The sequence below is a fragment of the Lissotriton vulgaris genome, unplaced genomic scaffold, assembly GCF_964263255.1.
Source record: "Lissotriton vulgaris unplaced genomic scaffold, aLisVul1.2 SCAFFOLD_3424, whole genome shotgun sequence".
Lineage (NCBI taxonomy): Eukaryota > Metazoa > Chordata > Amphibia > Caudata > Salamandridae > Lissotriton > Lissotriton vulgaris.
In genome coordinates this window covers 122,885-143,001 of record NW_028251365.1, presented here as the reverse complement: position 1 = coordinate 143,001, position 20,117 = coordinate 122,885, and positions in this window count along the sequence as shown.

Genomic DNA, 20,117 nt, shown 5'->3' with positions numbered 1-20,117 from the left:
AATGGAAACAACAAGAACAGTGGTATATCATGAAATTTGATACTATAAGAAAGGGTTTGAATACCAGAGAAGACTGGGATAATCTGATTTAAGAAGCATATATCGACAGGGTAATTTTGTTATTGCTTAGCATAGTACAATCTCTACACTGTGATAAAATCCTTCAGATCTTTAAATGTTATATTATGTCTGAAAATTCCAGAATAGGAATGTTTATATCTAATTTGGGGTTTTCCCACAAATTACTATAACAATAAAAAAGAAGGTAATATAGACAGAAATTAGATCATTATGTCACCTTGAAAGTTACATGCCATTCACATCGCTAATATATAAATAGGAACATTACCCGAGTAAATTTAAAAGTACCCTAATGGGTGAAAAACACTGCTCCATGGAACATCTAAGGGGAGGAGTAGTATGTAAATACGAACGCACAGACGTTCTTGTGCACAGACAATCTGATGTGCCAACAGTAATAGTTTGATGGATGAATCACTTGATCGAGCACTCGGACACTAATATGTAGAGAGTTATAAGATGAAATAGATGTGTCTCTAAACCACGTCCCGGGATATCCTTCACTCAATACGTGAGTATATATAACATGAACTACACCACTAAACAATGCCGCTCACGTAGATCGGGAAATTGGTGCATCTACGCATGCGCGTTCCGCAACAGTATTCCAACAGCTTACTACGATTAATAGAAAGGACTGGGAGAGGTATATATACGGAGACATAATGGCTTCCCAGTAGCAGAGAGGAATGCAGGATCGGACGTACCCGTGGCTGCTCGTGACCAGATCAATTCAAAGATAAGCGGGAGGGACCCGAACTCTAAAGTAGCCCGTCGTAAAGGAGGTTCCGATCCAGTATAGAGCGAGTAATAATCTTAGTGGTTTTTGAGAAAAGCCTGTTGATAAGTAGGTCTCGGTTAAGCTTAAGGCAAGTTCTCAGCTAAAACCGATTTTTGTGTAGGGTATGCAGTAGCTATCGAAGGCCCTAATGATGAGGAAAAGTGGGGGTACTTGGAATCCTATGATTACCCGACGGCGGGAGGTCTAAAATAACACACAGTGGACCTCTGTGCATTGATATTCGGAAGGGTAGCAATACATAGAAAATAGATACTTTTACACTAACCTAAAAGATCCAGGAATAAGCTGTAGGGATAAGGGGACAAGGGTTTAGTACAACCGGTTATCACGCTATTCAGAAAAGGGCAGATAACGAATTTATAAGTCAATATGATATAACCACAGGATAACGAATGTAAAGAACAAAACAAATTCGTTTAAATTAAATTCATAAAGAATAGCACAAATGTTAAGTACAACAATCTGTAAATTACTTTACATATAGTTCAGGCATAGCTTCGACAAGCCCATTTACCGTTATCCTGAGGCGAATGGGAAACTAACTAAGGAAAGAACACCACGGGGAAGAGGACACCCCTTAGATCCGTAGGTATGTATACGTTTGCAAGATATGCCACAACATAGGGAGACATAAAATCTTATACCCCTGCCTAAATAAGTTTATCGGTATTATCCCGTACAGGGGCCTCATCCATAGAATCGGTGAAACTCCCGGATCCAAAGGGTTATTCACCAAACTGTCAGGGTTATTGAACAAACCGATGAGACGTAAGGGCAAGGGAACTCACTCTACGGTAATATCCATTCAAACTTTACATACTCTGAGCTATAAACACGCACATATAGCCTTGATTTAAAGACAACAATAAGGAAAATATCTTGAACTGATAAACACATATCTCTGTGTATTTTCAGACTACGTACAATCTAAAGATAAAGCATAAAGATCCAGCATAACGTGGATTTGGTCTTAATCTATCTAAAAAGAAACAGAACCTTAATCTTAAGGTCAGTGAAAACATGAGTGAATGGTGTATTTGAGTGCATTTAGATAGAACTGGTCATCATCTAGGTTATAACGGAGGTTGTAAGAAATGAGCAATGTAGTATATCATGGGATTAGCCGTCAGGAATTTAGATAACATCAGAATATGTAATGCAATGTGGAATGTAGATATGCCCATAATGTTAATCATAAGATGTTTCCATAAAGTGTTCACAAAATCGTAGCTGTATGAATAGCATACTACTCAGACAGGGAAACGCCTTTTACTTTGAATCAAAAAAAAATGTCCTATGTATTGAATCAATCCTTTTCTAACACACAGGAAGGATACATGATTTTAACCCCAAACGACTTCGAATTGTCCTGAGGAAGGTGTGCCAATATCCAAGGGCAGATACACCGAAACACGTTGACGGTTTTTTTTTTGCTCCTTAGAATTCAAGCCCAGGAAATCCTTGTAATTAGGCATATTGTAACATGGGATGTGTATCAGCAATACTGTAAGGGCTTTTGAATCTTGAAATCAGTATTAGAAATAGGTGTTCTTTTTTTCTTTGGGGTCTTGCTTTTGATCGTAACTGATATATGTTTTGCCTTAGATAATGTTGTGATTAACTCTGATAGGATTTGTTGACACTTTAAAATGTGTATTCTCTTTTTTTCTCTGCTTTACCTGTGTACATTAATGAACAACTTTTAACACTGTTTTTATTTATTGCACAAAGTGATTGCTTTTTTATATGTATTACAAAACCTTATATGTAATGAATTTTGTTTTATCTACATGTTTTTTTTAAATAAAAAGTCTGTGAACGGTATAAATTAGTTTGTGACCAGTGATTACAAGTAGTACCTAGAGGATCAAGTGTGAGTGAGTGAATTACTTTTTCCAGGGATTCTCCTTAGACTTCTTGTCTGCAGTACCCTGTTCCCTGGAACATGTGGGGTCTTCTCTCTTCTTGTTGACAATATGATTCATAAACAGCACATAAGCGAGCAAGCATCAAAATGTATACATAAATGTCAATAAAGATAACATGAAAATTCAGTGTGATCATTAAGCCCACAGGGCTTCATAGAGTTCAATTTGAAAATTCACGCGTTTTCTCTCTGTAACAGATATTTGTTATTGTCTCTGTCCTCACTTCTCATAATAGTCTCAAGAACCAAGAATTTAAGTTGTGAAATATGATGTTTCATTTTGTTGAAATGTATAGCAATGGCGGGTTTTTCATTCTTGGTCCTGATGTTGGATTTTGTTTGTTTATACGAACCTTTATTTTCCTTTCTGTCTTCCTGATGTATACTTTGCCACACGGGCATTTGATCAAATAAATAACATTGGTTGTATCACATGTTGCGTTAGTATGGAGTTTAATCTTGAAACCTTTCGTAGGGTGTGATATAGTGTTACCTTTGATATTCATAACATTAATTTAAGTCGACCCACGTCATATTACTGTACATCAACACACATCACATTAATTTATGTAGGACTCATTGAGCCAAACATGTGTTGCAATAAAAGGTTCCCAAGGTCAGTTTTGTCAGGAGAAGTGTGGCTCAATGGTTAGAGCGATATACACAAACAATGGTCCTAAACCTATAGATTAAAGTAATTGACTTAATCAATGATGAATCAATCCTTGTATCTGAGCAACAACGTACAGTCTGCTCTATAGTACTCCAATACTTATTGTACAGCAAAAAGACCTAACACCACGGTTAAAGAAAAATATTTATTCTATTTCATTCAAATTTCATTGGTTATACTCATATTGTTACCATGCATGATTCAAAAAATGAGTAAAAACAGATAGGTTGCCCCAAAGGGAGCCTGCAAGTAAAAGTGTGTTCAGAGAATTGAAACAAGAAAAGGAAAGGAAATACACAGAAGTGAGCACAAAATAATTCTCATTATTTACAAGCAATATCGGCCCTATAATTCACCGTATTGAGAACCTGACCAAAATTCATTTGTATTATTGCAATCACAGCATTGTAATACATAAACCTATTTGCACTATCAACAATGGTGTTGCACAGGTTGGTCCAAGGTGAAATCAAGAAGGTGTCGACGTTTCGACTCGACTTAACCCAACGGTGATTTAAACCTGGGGATGCGAGTCTTCATCAGGACTGTAGAAACAAACAGGGAAAACCAAGGGATTTTTAATTTTACCCTAAAAAAGGAAAAAATGGGGAAATTACTAAACCGTGGTGAGGATTAAAAACTAAAAACCTATAACCCACACAAGGGAGGGTGGTTTTTCTTACCCTTCAGAATAGAGCAAGCGGTGGAAGGAGATCCCAATCAACACTTCCCAAAAGATATCCTATAGGAACAAAATAAATTAAATTCTAGAATGTATCTAAATCAGGTACTCGACAATTCACTAGACACAAGAGAAGATTGGGCGGCAAGGGGTATTTACCTTAAGCCTGTGTCCTCAATCAAATTGGGAAGGCGATACTTCATTCGCTATTTGATGGCGAAAAATGATACCTACAATAAATTAATTGGCATCAATATACCTTCACCGTGAACAATACGAAAAATATTTCCGAGTGATTCGTACTTATTCACCATGAGGATGGTTACCTTGATATAGGTGTCTGAATTCCTCATAGATGTTTCCAAGTGGTACTCTGTACCACAATTAGTAGGGTCCTAATTTCCGAGCTCCTACTCCTGGATTACCATGACTCTAAAAACGGGAGGACATTAATAATTGGACTATCATGGGCCATTCATTCAGTTGTATTGATATTGGAGTTATTTAATCAAAAAAGCGCTTACCTGATTCTAATCAACTAATTCATAGGTAAGCCAGTGGTACAAAACAGAATCCCAATTATTTCCTACAGGGGAGACAACAAAGTAAAGTCTCATTCAATATTTACGATATCAGTGCTTATTCATGTAAAGGGACGAAGTGTCCCTTTCACGCACGGGTCAATTTCAATTCGAACCTACCCGATAGTCAATAATTCGACTTTTTCATATCCAAGCCTCCCGGTGCCTCAGAAAGACGCCATCCTCGTTCCGGCACTTCCGCGTTAGTATATACGCCCGCGATGCCCCGTATTACTAACATAGAAGACGGGCTAATTCACGGGCCGACTCATGTCAACTGACATAGTAAAAGGACTGGTGTGTGGAGGATCGTGTAAAATAAATAAAGAGCCTCCGTGTCCGATATTCATTAGCTAGGCTTACATAGTGCCCTCATTTCACCTTTATGAGAATTTTATACGTCATTCCGGCATATTGGGGCGATTTCAGCGTTTATGACAATATACTTAATAAATTAGCATATGGAGGCATGATGGGCTACCCCATTTTCTTAATGGTTATCAATGGTTAGAGCGGCAGACCCTGGTCTGGCCCGGGACCAGGGTTCAATTCCACGCCTCGGTGGGACTTGGGCTCAAAAAATCCATGGACCTGATAATTCTCGCCTCGGTGCCTATTCCAATCATGGAGTCTCACTCTGCAATTCTGGGCAATAGCTTGCTTAATCTCCACAACGGCCCCCACAATGCTAAGGATGCCTGGCCTCCACCTTGGGGGTGCCCAGGAGTGGATGCATCACAGGGAAAGCCAGGATGGGTTCCACAGCGGCATTCGTACAAGCGCCTTGAGACCCTTGCGGGTGAGTAGTCCGCTATACACGTATCAATTTTTTGTTTTGTTGACAGTGAGGTTTGAAGCGGGTCTTGCTGTAATGGCAGCTATGGTCTATAGCAGATCAAAATTCACTGTAGACATAGAATGAGAAAGAAATATAGCACGTATTTGTATCTATATATATTGTTGTCTTTTCTGACAACAACATAGAACATAAATAAAAATTGTAGTCGTCAGGTTTATTATAGACCTGATTGGTTTGCAATAACCAATTCCAGGGTCGGGCACGAATCAGCAAAAAAAAGTGTTCGAGTGTATGACCAAAATCCTGTATTCTACACCTGCATACTAAAGTGCTAACCTTTTATCTGAATATCAGACCAGAAGTAAAACATCCACGGATGTCATTCAAATTGAAGAAAAACATCCATTTACAGAATTTGCTATAAAAAGGTTGTTTTTGTTTAGTGTGATTTGTCAATGCACGCTGGGACAGATATTTCAAGGGACTGGTAACCAACGTGTTGAACTCTCCACCAACCCCCTGAGATACCAGACAGACTTGCTCTCCTTCAGTGACTTATACCATTCCTCTTTACAAAATACTTAAACTAAATATTTTCTCATGAATATTGAATCAGATCTTCTCTTATCCCTAAGTTATTTTACTCATTCCTAACTTATCCGCCTTACTCATTCCATTCTCCGTGGCCCTTATTATGCCACACTTCCTTCCACCCATCCCCAAACTAGTACTATCAAATTGTTAATATTAACATGATGTTAATGAATATGTAATCCTTGACCGTTTGGTCAAATGCTAAAGTGCAGTAATGCCGACTGGAGCAGGTGGGCTATATAGAATTGTCAAATAATATTGTATCCAACCTTGTATTGTCAAGTGAGAAAAGAAATGCGTGTTCCTCCTCTAGTGTTTTAAACTGTGAAAAGCTACAAGTTGTGGGGTTTCACCTTTATGCATACCACAACCCTTCATTAGCACTGTATCCTGAGTAAATCCCTATGCTTTATTGACTCATACATTCTTGATTGTACAATCTTCCTGGACACGCAGGGCATTTGCAGCCTTCAATATTTAGGCCTCACCTACTAGACAGAACATGCACTGTTTATTGCATGGCATATTGTGGCTTTACTAAGAAAATACAAGGGCTTGGAGTTCACCCTTTTTTTTACTATTTGTTGACTTTCCTGTTACTCTCTTTTGCCTGCTTCTTATTCGTGCTCTAGCTTGTCAATCTTGTATTTATCCCTCCCATGGAGGATAGCCTGTTTATCATCTCGTACCAGTGACTGGCTTCTATGCTTCCACTGCTTGCTTTTATTTAAAACATAACTTTTTTATTTTGGGTTAAGCACTCCATGAAGTACATGTGCTTTCCAGATGTCTCCTTTGTGTACTTGTCACCCTCTGCACACCCTGTTGCTCCCAGGCATGCATGTGCTCCTGAGTTACATGCACAGCCTTGTCACTTGACAGTATCCTGGTAACTTCAGGCCCCACCCAGATTCTTTGATGTCCCAGATTTGATCCCAGGCACTGGAAAGTTAGAGAATCACAATTACAGAGTTAAAGGCTGTGGGACTGAGGCTCGTGCCCTAGCGCCCCATGGACTACAATTAAACAACATAGCCCAGAAAAAACAAACAAGCTTTTGCATCAGCTGACAAATCTGCCCTTGAGAGGAGCTGCACCCCATCTGTTGTTATTTTGATTCTTGTTTGTGTGATGAGACACCTCAGGGAGTGCCTCCCAGATGGTGCCTCACTCACTATAAGAATGCCAGGCAGCACACACATGCCAGGGTATCCACGCAGCCGAGGAGGGGGCATCCTTCCATGTATGTGCCTCTGAGACAGACATCTGCACCCAGAGGCCCCTCTCTGCTCAGAGTTCATCCACCCTGACAGGTAAAGAGTGTTATTGAATTTGTATCAATTTCTTTAAATGGACCTTAGTGCAATAGTGACAAGTATATAATACAGATCAAAATACTGTGCACTACAATAGTATTCGATATATAGATTTAAAAAGGAGAAGCACGCAGACACTTATAATAAATGGATTACAAGGTAGATCTTAAAAAGAGAAATATCCAGATAATTACATAGTTTAAAAGTGATAATCAATATACCTCATATGAGAAGCATCAACAAACATTCAAGCATATTTCAACTACTGTAAATGTCACAGATATGTCAGGCCGACTAAAACTACAACAATAAAAATGCAACATCAATCCTCCCCTCCCACAGTTACCACCTTATCAAGCAAAGCAGTCATAAATAAAGTACCAAAGTAAGATGTCGGGGAGCGGAGGTAACAATCCTTTGATTGAGAACATTATTTGTATAATCTGGTGACGAAGGAGATTCATCCAGCAACATGCAATGCAACAACGTTTGTCAGGCGATGGTTTGTTTTGGAGTTTGGCAACATTTGGAGTTTGGCTCATTCGCCTGGGTTTAACCGTGAACAAAGAGCTCAGGCCTGGAACTGGTGCACCAGGTTTGGAACCCATTGGCTGGAATATAGGTTCATGCACTAACTCGGTTACTGTGTGATTCAGGGCACGAGCTGCAGGCAGCACAGCTCGGAAACATGGAACCGTGCCTGCTCTTTCCAGGCTGCTTTGCTGCTGGCCAGGTCAGATTAGGCACAGGCGTGCTGGGTGGGCGAGTTAGTGGACGCTCTGGAGACATTGTTAGTTTAATGAGAACTGTTGCATGCCCCATACTGTGCGTGCACAGGTGCAGAACCGGATCAGAACACAGCCTCTTCCGGCTCCACCAGGCGCACCTCGCAGCTCTCTGCAGCCCACTTCGGCCCCAGAACTCGCTGTCATCAACTGCAGTTCCGATTCCTTTCTGCGCCACTTTAGAAAGCCAAGTGACATGTGCCTTTGATAAAAAATAAAATAAAAAAACAAGCAGCAGCATAACTTGCTAATCAGACTGTCTTTTGCAATGCTATTTTTGCCTGAATAATAATGGGTTTTGTGCTCAGTTCGTAAAACAATAGCATTAATCCATTATTTTTACGCTGCACTGAATTCCATGTATAGGTATAGTAAATAGAGAAGCACGCATGAACATCACGACTTAGTGTGACTTGTTTACAAAAATAAGAATTATGAAAAAGTCATGGTTCAAACCTACTAGTTTTTAGTTTTAAATCCAAGAAAAATGCCCCCACTTAAGAGTAGGAATTATGTTTTAGTATCAAAGGTCCATAAACTGCACAATAAAACTATTTGACTTCACATAAAAATAGGAACTTCAAGGAAGTTTGTAGTGCACGAACTATAATATAGCACTTCCCATAGCATGCGTTTACAACGCATGCCATTACAACGCGCTTGTTACAGCGACCGCATTGTTACATCGCATATGTCTACTACGCAAGTCGTTACAACGGCTTGCTGTCGAGGGTACGCTGGACTTCGGAATAGTATAATATACTATTCCCACTCCAGTGTGTGCAACAGTAGGGAAGGTGTTGGAATAGTAAATTATGCTATTCCTTAGTTATGAGCGCCCCCTATAGCAGGTTGTTGTAACGACTTGCGTTGTAATCTTATGCGATGTAACAACACGGTGGTTGTAACAGCAGCATTTCAATGGCATGCAATGTTAAGGCTGTGTCCACCAGAGAACAAATGACACAGTTTAATATAATCCTGGCACAGTCATGTCTCTAAAGCTTTCCAAATAGACTAAGATGAATCCCTAAATCCAAAGGTTGTATGCCGGTAGCACCTCCTCCTGCCTGCTCTTCTGTCACGTGACCCTCCTGCCTATAAGGAGGGGCTGGATGAGTGGCTCACTGAAGCCCTGGTGAGAGATGTCTTTGAGGGTCACTGCGCCCCAGGGTGCCTCCCTTTCAGTCCATACACCGCTAGTTTGTCTATCGCTAAAGGGGCCTCTACACTCCCAGAGCGGATATGGCGTCATCACCTAAATTTGAAGGGAGGTCTCTTTATGAGCATGCACTCCGTAAATATAGTCAAAACTCGTTAAACTTGCCGAAGCCAGATATGTTCACGAATGGCTCCTTTATTCTAAAAAAAAACACACTAAAGGACTATTTTTGCTCCTCAATGTCGCATGGCCTCCAGTGGCTGCTTCATTTGCGGCTTCCTCTGCCAAGCTGTGGGCTAATACTCATTTTTGGAGCTCACTAGCTCTTCAGCTTTCCCTTCTTAGACCCTTGTGTCTGACTTCTCCAAGGAGTTGCCCGCTGGCCTAGTTTAGTGGGGCAGATGTCCTAGCTGCCCCTGATGAGCAGGCTAGTGATAAGGGTGTTATTCCAGCCTGTGAGCATCTCTGAGCACATTGAAGACTTTAGGAGGTCCTCGTACTTGGGAGGATTCGATAGAAAGCACTGAAGCCATACCCGAGAAGCCCCCGAATGATATCTGCATGAGATTAGATGCTGGCGGTGTGGCAGCTTTAAATCCTTTGATCTGTCCACAGCCTTTGACACTGTGTCCAATGCCACTATTTAAAGAACCTGCTGATACCTGCACCTGGGTTTTCTGGTCCTTTCTTACGAACCCTACGTAGGCTGTCTCTTGTCAATGTTCGTTTTTGCGTCAAATCCTCAATACTGGGGGGTTGCATTACACTCTGTGTGTCTCTTCACTGGCCAATCTCATCGACTCCTTAGGTCTTAGAGTCTTGCATATGCAGATTATACTGGACTCATCCTCAGACTTGCTGGTCCCCTACAGCAGCTGCAGATGCATTGTAAGACTTGCTCTGGCAATGTGACCAGTGGAAGGAAACCAAACTCACTCACATTGAATGCAGAGAAGACACAAGTGCTGGCCTTCCGCACTTCTTCCCTGTGGACCTCAGAGCGGCGGCCAGAAACTCTTGACCCCCTTTTCTTTCCTTCTTTTAGGCATGCAATATGGGTGCTATGTTTGATACAGTTGTTGTTAGGGGCACATGCAATCCGTTATCATCTTCCCTCTTTCTTTGTTGAACATCATCAATAAGGTTTTGCGTTTTCTAAAAAACTCTTCTGGTGAAACTTTGGACTATGCATCGAGTACATCTAGGCTAGATTACTCGAATTGTCGGCCTTTACAGTTATCAGAGCAAAAAAATCAAACTGCTGCAGGTAGGGGGAACATCAGAGCCAATTACAAAGTGCGGATTTACGCAGTTCCGAGTAAGTTGTTCAGCTCCATTGTCTGCCTTTACCAAAAAGACGTTTTTTCAAAGCTCTTTGTCTACTCACAAAGCTATTTTTCACTACCATGTTCTCTCTTTTTTCCATTTATAATCAGAGCCACTGCAATTATGCAGCAAAAGAGGAATGCATTATGTGGCAGAGTTGATTACATTATGCAGCAAAAAAGGCAAATTACATGACCTAATGATGCAAATTTTGTGATAGTATTCCTTCATAATGGTGTCACTTTTTCACTTTAACACAGTATCACCTCGTATCATTTTAACATCCAAATATAGTAATATAGAACTGAAAGATGGTCAGACATCCTTTGCATAGGGCCTTCCACTGCGCAACAACGCAGGGCATTGCTATTTCAGTAACTGTTGGTACGCTTGAGCTAGAAAAAAAAAATTCCGTTAAAATCTGCAGATTATGCATCGGATGATAATTATGTGGCAAATGCGGTAAATAAATAATTGTGCAGGAAACGCCGCAGAATCGCCTAATTCCAGTGGCCCTGTTTATAACTCATGCAGGACATATGTCCCAGTTCACCCTGTTTTGTTTCCTTGCCTCAGCTCAGGAGATGAAGACGCGACGCCCTCTCTGTTGTCGTGGTTATGGCAAATGGCATTCCTTGGGCTTAATGGCCGAAAGGTGTTTACATTCCAGAAACTGCTAAAAATGCATCTACTCATTGCCTCTATGCAAGGTCTTTTCAGTGGTATTTGTTTTACATTTTAGGCCCAAGACACCCTTTTTCGGGTCAAATTGTCATCATTATCACCTGTGATTTTCAAGAAAAATGTGCCCGCGGACCACAGAAGTCGTTTAGGGTGGCACCAATTAAAACAGCTTTGCAATGAGAACAAACTTTTTGAGAATAGTGCTGCTGCAAAAGAGAAGGCTTCCTCAACCGGAGTACCCTCAGAGTACATCACAAAACACGCACTGCAGGGCCTCAAAACCGACACCCCATCCCCAAACCCCCTCTGTGGTGGCTTTGTTGTCTCTAAAAAGTAACTTATGTTTTCAAACTGAATAAAGGCACTGTACGTCGAACATCATCCAATGAAGAACCCCCCCCCCCCCCCCCCCCCCCTCCACAATTCCCTTCTTGGAATAAAGCCAGCTTTTATAGATCTCTCGCTGCAGACAACTTCTCCCTGCCATTCTGGCTTCTCTAAAGCCATGGCTAAAAAGGAAAACTATGAATACGTATTTGGGCTCTGTCTGAGGAAATTCGATCGCTTTTTAATTAATACCCACTCCGCGTGAGGACGCGTAAGATAGCTCAGCGAGTTAAGCACACGCTGCTCAGATCTGAGTCACCTTCAGTCACAGAGGTGAACCGGGTTAGGACAGTGTCAGCCTTTCTGAATCGAACCCCTGTTAAACGGATCAGCATTGGGTTGAGTACTAATGGGCAGCAGCTACTGACAAATATCACTTCCGGTCTTTATCTAGCTCCTGTGCATACCCCATAAAATGGCGTGTACACAGGAGCTAGATAATGACCCGAAGTAATATTTGAACATGTTAATGCCCAGTGTTTTTTACATCTTCAAGGCGGGGAGTCAGCTACTACTATGTACTCAGGACTCAGCTGGTAAGTCAACTGAACCTAGGAAATAGTCAGGATTTGCTCAGAATCACATAATTTAGTAATTCTTCAATTGTTGCTGCTGTGAGCTGGCAATAAAGGAGATTTGCATAATGTTAGCCTCCCTGTCATGCCATTATATCCAGAATTTAGTCAGGTGGGGAGGCCAGGATTCTGGCTGGGGTCTCTTGGTTTTGTATTTGCTCTTCCAATCTCAAGTGTGCACTTCCCGAAGAGAGAGCACCGCTGAGTGATAAAGAAGAGAGAGGCACACACATGACTTCCATGGTAAGTGAGGATAAAATGGGCAGCAGCTACTGACAAATATCACTTCCGGTCTTTATCTAGCTCCTGTGCATACCCCATAAAATGGCGTGTACACAGGAGCTAGATAATGACCCGAAGTAATATTTGAACATGTTAATGCCCAGTGTTTTTTACATCTTCAAGGCGGGGAGTCAGCTACTACTATGTACTCAGGACTCAGCTGGTAAGTCAACTGAACCTAGGAAATAGTCAGGATTTGCTCAGAATCACATAATTTAGTAATTCTTCAATTGTTGCTGCTGTGAGCTGGCAATAAAGGAGATTTGCATAATGTTAGCCTCCCTGTCATGCCATTATATCCAGAATTTAGTCAGGTGGGGAGGCCAGGATTCTGGCTGGGGTCTCTTGGTTTTGTATTTGCTCTTCCAATCTCAAGTGTGCACTTCCCGAAGAGAGAGCACCGCTGAGTGATAAAGAAGAGAGAGGCACACACATGACTTCCATGGTAAGTGAGGATAAAAAGGGGGGGTCGGGTAAGAGGGAAAAAATAAGGGGCAATCATTAATTAATGTCTTTGAGCAGGGGACACTGAGCAGGATAAGGGGGTGCTGTGCATTTTATGATCTTTCGAACAGTGTGTGAAACTGATTCTCAGGTCCTCGCCTTCTGTTATCCGTGCCCGTGCATGACCAAATCCTCCAATTGAGCATGAAAGGGAATGTAGGAATACATGATATAAACTGTATATTACAGTGAATCATGTGTCTTCAGGTAACTGTCCTCAATATGACATAACATAACATGTGTATTTGTAAAGCGCACGTTCACCTGTAGGTGTCTTGGTGCTGAATAACAGATGTTTATTGTTACCCAACTCAATGGCACTCATTTTATCGACCTCAGATGGATGAAAGGCTGAGTGGACCCCCCAGTATTTGAACCTGTGACCATGAGGTCGAACACAGGCCCCTGCAGTGGAAGCATTAGTCCACTGAGCCACCAGACCCGGCTTTTTGGGCACCCAATATCAATTTAAGTCGATAAACATCACATTAATTCACGCCAACACATGTCACATTAATTTACGTCCACACACGTCACATTAATTTGCGTAAAACTCATTGAGCCGAACATGTGTTGCAATAAAAGGGTCCCAAGGTCAGTTTTGTTGACAGTGAGGTTTGAAGCGGGTTGTGCTGTTATGGCAGCTATGGTCTGTAGCAGATCAAGCTTTACTGTAGACCACAGGAGTGCAACAGGTAGCCAGGGAGCTACAGGTAGCACCCCAGTACCCTGGAAGTCGTTCCCTGAGATGTAATTCGTCATAGTACTTAATTCTGTGGCTCTACCACAGCCATTTTGAATAAGGTCACTTTGCAAGAAAAAGACAATGTTTTCTTTGAGTGTGTTAACCCCAAATAGAATGTTCATGTTTGATACAAAACCATGTATTATAAGAAACTGGTATGCTAATGTTTGAAAATAAAATGATTGACAATCCAAAACGTATTTCAAACTGCTCTTTGAATGATAGTTCATACCGAGTTGTGGAGGTTTATAGCTTGATGGATTTCATGTGTGCCAGTGGATAGGACACTAAAAGTCGTGACTGGTATGTCATTGGCCATGTGGAGACAGTTTATGATAAAACTTTACTTTTCGTGAGAAGGCTGTCATGTGTCAAAGTGGTTGGTGTTCTATTACAATATTGAATTTTAAGTATTGTCCACCCAAGATACAAACTACAGACTACCACAATATAGTGAAGGTAAGTATACAAAGGTAAGTATAGTTTTATGTATGTTCTTAACTCCACATCTACTTATCTTGAAAAAATATATTCTAATATTGTGACATACATTTGGGTGGCCACTACAAGCAATTCTGCAAATTGTGCATAATAATGTAATTGGCTCTGATGATCCCCCTACCACAGCAATTGTCAAAGTCATCTGTAGATCAGGACTACTTTTATCACTCAGTGGTAGCTCTCCTTATAGAAAAGGATGGAGACGCCTACTGTAGACACAGAGTGCGAAAGCAATGTAGCACCTGTATTTTCTGACAACAGCATACAGACCGAAAAACGTAGGTCATTAGGTTTAATATAGACCCAATTCAGTTGCAATAACCAGTTCCAGCGTTGGGCATGAACCAGCTACAAATCTCCACTTAGTAAAACCTGCATTCTACACCCGGATCCTAGAGTGCTAACCTTTTATTTAGGTGACAGACCAGAGGTAAAAAAGCCACACACATCATCCTAATGGAAGAGAAGACATCCTATTCACAGAATTTATTACAAAAGGCTGTTTTTGTTTGTCTTGTGGTTTGTGAATGTACGCTAGAAGAGACATTTTAAGGGAGTGTTAAACAACTTGTGAAATTCACCCACACACCCTGAGACAGCAGCCAGATTTGTTCTCCTTCAGGAGGGGTCTAAAAACGTTCTTCTTCACAAAAGCCTTAAACTAAGTATTATCTCATTGGTATTTAGGCATGATCTTCTCTTATTCCTAAATTCTGTTACTCATTCCTAACTAATCCACCTTACTGAATCCATTATCTATGTCCCTTATTATGCCACACTTCCTTCCACCCATCCCCATACTTGTACCATTGTGTTGTTAATATTGACATGTTAATAAAAATATAATCCTTGAAAGTTTGTTCAAATGCAAAAGTGCACAAATGCCGACTGGAGCAGCTGATCTATTTAGAATTGTCAAATAATAATGTATCAAACCTTGTATTCTCAAGTGAGAGGGGAAATGCATATTAATCCTCTAGTGTTTTAAACTGCGAAACACTACACGTTGTGGGGATTCACTTTCATGCATACAACAACCCTTCTCTAGCACTGTATCCTGAGTCAATACCTATTCTTTATTGACTCATTTGTTCTAGATTGTAAAATCAGTATTAACAGACTGGAAGAACATTTGCAGCCTTCAATATTTAGGTCTCACCTACTAGACAGCACATGCTCTCCTTATTGCATGCCATATTGTGGGTTTACTAAGAAAATAAAGGAGCTTGGAGCTCACCTATTTCTTCCCATTTGATGGCTTTCCTGTTACTCTCTTTTGCCTGCTTCTTATTGATGTACTAGCTTGTCAATCTTGTGTGTGTCCCTCCCATGGAGCATAGCCTGTTTACCATCTCTTACCATTGACTAGCTTCTATACTTACCACTGCTTGCTTTTCAAGCACAACGTTTTTTCTTTTGGGCTAAGCACTCCATGAAGTGCATAGGCTTTCCAGCAGTCTGGGATAAAGCATCACTTTAGAAATTACAGCAGCATTTTCTCGCCAGGTACACCCTCTTCCCATGCCCGGATTAGTGATTTGATGTAATAGAATAATGGTGCTCTTGGATCCTACGCAGAATTAGAATATTTCTGTAGCTCTCACTGACAATTGTCTACAAAACACTACGGATTGTTTCTTCATTATTGAAAACTTGTGCTGTAAAAGGCAACATTTGCCATCAATTTTCCTCAAGCACCTTGGGGGTATGTCCTGCAACCCCAGCACCTGCAGGAAGTTGTCCTGGTTTACTGCATTCGATCGTTCTGTGTAATTGTGGGCAGGTTAATACTTTTGGCCAGGGTTGCTGATAGTTCTCAATCTGGCCGTGCAAGGGGACCACGCAGTGCTGCTGAATTTTGGCTAGCCACCTCACCCCACCTTAATTTCGTCTCATGCACCATGTTTCTCACAAGAAGAATTTACCCTGTTGCCAATATCAGGGCTGATCAATAGTCTGAGGATTTTCCTTTAATCTATAAAGCAGCATGTGTCCTAATAACTCATCACCTGACTGTTTAACCTGGTCTTCGTGTTTCATGCATAATGATATTTAGCACATTTTATTATAACTTTTGGCAATCTAAATTTCACAGAATTAAGAACATCAAATTTTCTTATTCAAGGGTTGTGATATTTGATGAAGGAGGGTTGGAGGATGAGCAGCAAAAAGGCCTCCTTACTGTGTGCAGAAGAGCATCACAAGTTCTAAGACATATTATATATATTATACACAGAGAAAAGTTATGTATTATCAACCTATTAAAGTGTGCAAATAAAAAAACGAAAACAAGAAAAAGTACTAATCCAAATTCATAATACCTACACATTAAAATAGATTCCCTACTAATCCCCCCTACATGATTTGGAGCTAGTCTTGATAATACATCACTACCAAGCCAAACGATTCGTCATAATATGTTATTGTACAAGAGATGATAGCTGAGATATATGATGAAATGTGTGATCTATGTCACAACAACAGAAACATAATATGCGTGCTTGGACTGGGTGCATACTCTGCATACAGAAGACCTGTGCAACTGTTAAGACATTATTTTATTTACATTGAAATTTACATAGTATGAACCCAATGGGTGTCAGAGCATTTCAAATAATTCAATTTTGTTGGGAACATGATTTGGGTTACAAGTTATAATAAGGAGATGTTTCTAATATTTTGTGGAAGGTTCCCATTTCTCTCATTTAATATTTGGACGGTTCAAGGTAGACCATGCAAAGGGACCAAGCTGTCTGGGGTAGATGATATCACAGGTCAGGGCTCTAGTGTGTCTACACCTGTGCTAGAGGAGAACCTCTACCCTCATAGAGGTGCTGCCATTCCTATCCAGCTGTGTTCATTGATACAAGCAGGGGTCCAGCGTGCTGCGTCCCACATCTACCTGGTCTGCCCTCTGCATCATCTCCAATTGCGGATAAGAGAACATCTCCCTCCAAAGACTGCATGTGTATCTGTGTTCTGTGTAATGTTGGTGGCTGATGCTGGACTATGGGTGTTTGCTGATGTCACGCAGTACATGCTTGAAGTTGGAATCCCATCTTTTGCTCCTTCCCTGAAGGTAAAGGGTCATGGCTGAAGCACATTTATTTTGAATTTGCACCTTGACGGCATGGCTGGAGAATGCTAATTTTTCACCCAGATTCCTATGGATGTTTGCACCTAGATTTTCAAATCCTTGCTTTAAACATTATACATGCGTGGTGGCGATTCTGTGAATGGAAATATACGAATTCTGTCTATAAACCCAGAGGCTCTCACCTCCATGTCCTTCTTAAAAGTCAAAAATAATACAATATGCACTTGTCAATCTTGTCAATCTGGCTAGAATGATCTTAATTTGTGAGGCAAGTAGTGGGGGAAATATCCATTGGAAGTATAATAAGCAAGTACTCTGCTCTAAGGGAACTCAGCTCCAATAGGGATCTGCTTTCAAAAATCGTTCAACCTGGGAGAGTACTCAGCATCACTCAGCAGCAGCTCCTCTTCCACTAAGTCAGAGGAGCGTCGCCCCACTGCTTTGAAACAGAGAAGAACCGGAATAGGTTTGTGGGCGGGGCTCCTCTGATGACAGAGTAGCAGGTGGAGGAGTGATATGTCCACTTTGCTTGTTCGTTAACACAAAAGGCCACCGGTAAAATTACCAGTGGTCAGGGGGTTGGAGAGGCGACTAATTGGAGTATGTCCTCCCTGGGGATTATACTTCACAAAAAATACTCCAATGACACTGTACCAGGACAGAATGTCTGGTGATGTGTAATTTAAAGAAGGCTACGCTATAGATGGTAGTGAGGGTTATGCAATTACCCACTTAAGTTATGATGGCCATGCTAGTCATGTCCGTATGTTTGGGGGGAGGAAACTAGTTCTTTTTAATTACCCTCACACACCCTAGTGGTGTCATGCTTCATCATCGGGTCACCCCAACCCCTAAAAGTCGGGGTGGGCTCAACCACAGTGTTGAGTAGCTCTTAAGATAGATGAGGGAAGGGGGATTCAAAGATAAAACCTCAGTTAGACCCCTGGTTTCCCTTTATTCTTGGGTCTGGGTGGGTCATTAAAATTCTAAAAAACGGGTCTCTTTTGGATTTTATTGGTCCTAAGACCCTAGTGCCGACAAGTTCCAGTCCAATGGGGCCGTAAAGGTCCAGGACTTTCTTCAGGGGTGGAGATGAACCCCCTTCTATGTGTAGGAAAATAAAGGATGGAGGATCCCTATCCTATTTGTGTGGCGAGGGAAGAGTAGCTTCTCCTCGTGTATGTAAAAAGTGGCTCCATCTGTGGGGCAAAACCACAAGGAGACATCAACATCAACATAAACAACTTATGTTTGTAACAAATAACTTACAAGGCCGACAAGCATAAATCCATGCATTCTATGGGCCTCATTTATGAAAAGTGGCGCATTGCGGGAGAAAAACAGCGATGCAACACTCTTTAGTGCACCATCCTTGCAACACCATGGATGAGCCGTATTTAGACTACGACCCTCCATGTCAAAAGGATTGAACAAATACGTCAGGAATCCTGATGTATCTGGTGGCGCAGTAATGATGCATTGCTGGAGTGTGTCAGTAAATTGACACAACTCCAGTGATATGTCATTACACATGGGCGAGTCCCATGTGAAAGGCTCTGTGTCACTCCTTACGCCTGCTTGAAGCAGGTGTAGGGGTTGTGATGCAGTCAAATCAGAAGAGTGGCGCAGGGAAATATCATAGATTTCGCCACACCACTTCTACATGCATTTTTTTACATGGGAACGCCCATCCTGCATACATTATACCTGACACAGATATCATGTAGTGCAGGGCTTTAGAAGTGCCTAGATGCATCTCTTTGTTTACACTGCAGCAGTGTCACAAAAAGTGACGCAATAGTGGCGCAAATCTGCATAAATAAGGCCCTATATTTCTCTGAAACGCATTAATAAAATCTACATTTTTTTAACCCAAAGCCCTATTGGTTCTTACTTCCACCTTTAGGGATGTCGAGCTTGCTTGGCCAACCAGGAATTCTCCCACGTATTTGAGGAATGTTCTTGGAAATACCTATAAAACCGTTGGTTTGGTCTCTTTAATTAGGAAGTTATGCTGGAACAGCGCCGTTTTTCCACACGTTTAAAAAACATGTTCTTTGAACTTTAAGTTCTACTTTTTTATAGATTTAAACATTTTATGACAGAAAAAGGTGTACCTGAATGACTCTTGCAAAACAGAATCTACTATACCACTGCACAGGCATGTATCACTGATCCTTATTGCAAAGACCAAAGTAGCAATTAAGTTGTGCAATATGCACGGCACAAACAAAATAAATGGAGTCATAAGACAAAGAAACAAAGGTTGATCATGTTGCATGACAAACAGCTCCACATCATGTTTGTTAAGTGGCCAGTTAGTACTTCAGTTAGTAACATACACCTGACTAAAGGGAACACATTTTCCTGATATGATTTATATGCCTGTTTGGCCATTGCACCAGGGTAAAGACAACTTAGTGGACATTACTAATTCCCAATGTGATGTGGTGAGGAACTGTTAGGTTGACTTACCCCAATTTTAATCTGTGAAGCTTTGTAAGATTATACATTGCTTGACATTTTCCAGAAAGATTTTTTTCTCTTTAAATGCATTTTTTGAATTTTCTTATTTTAAAATAAGCTTGGAATTTACACAAGGAATGCACAGCAT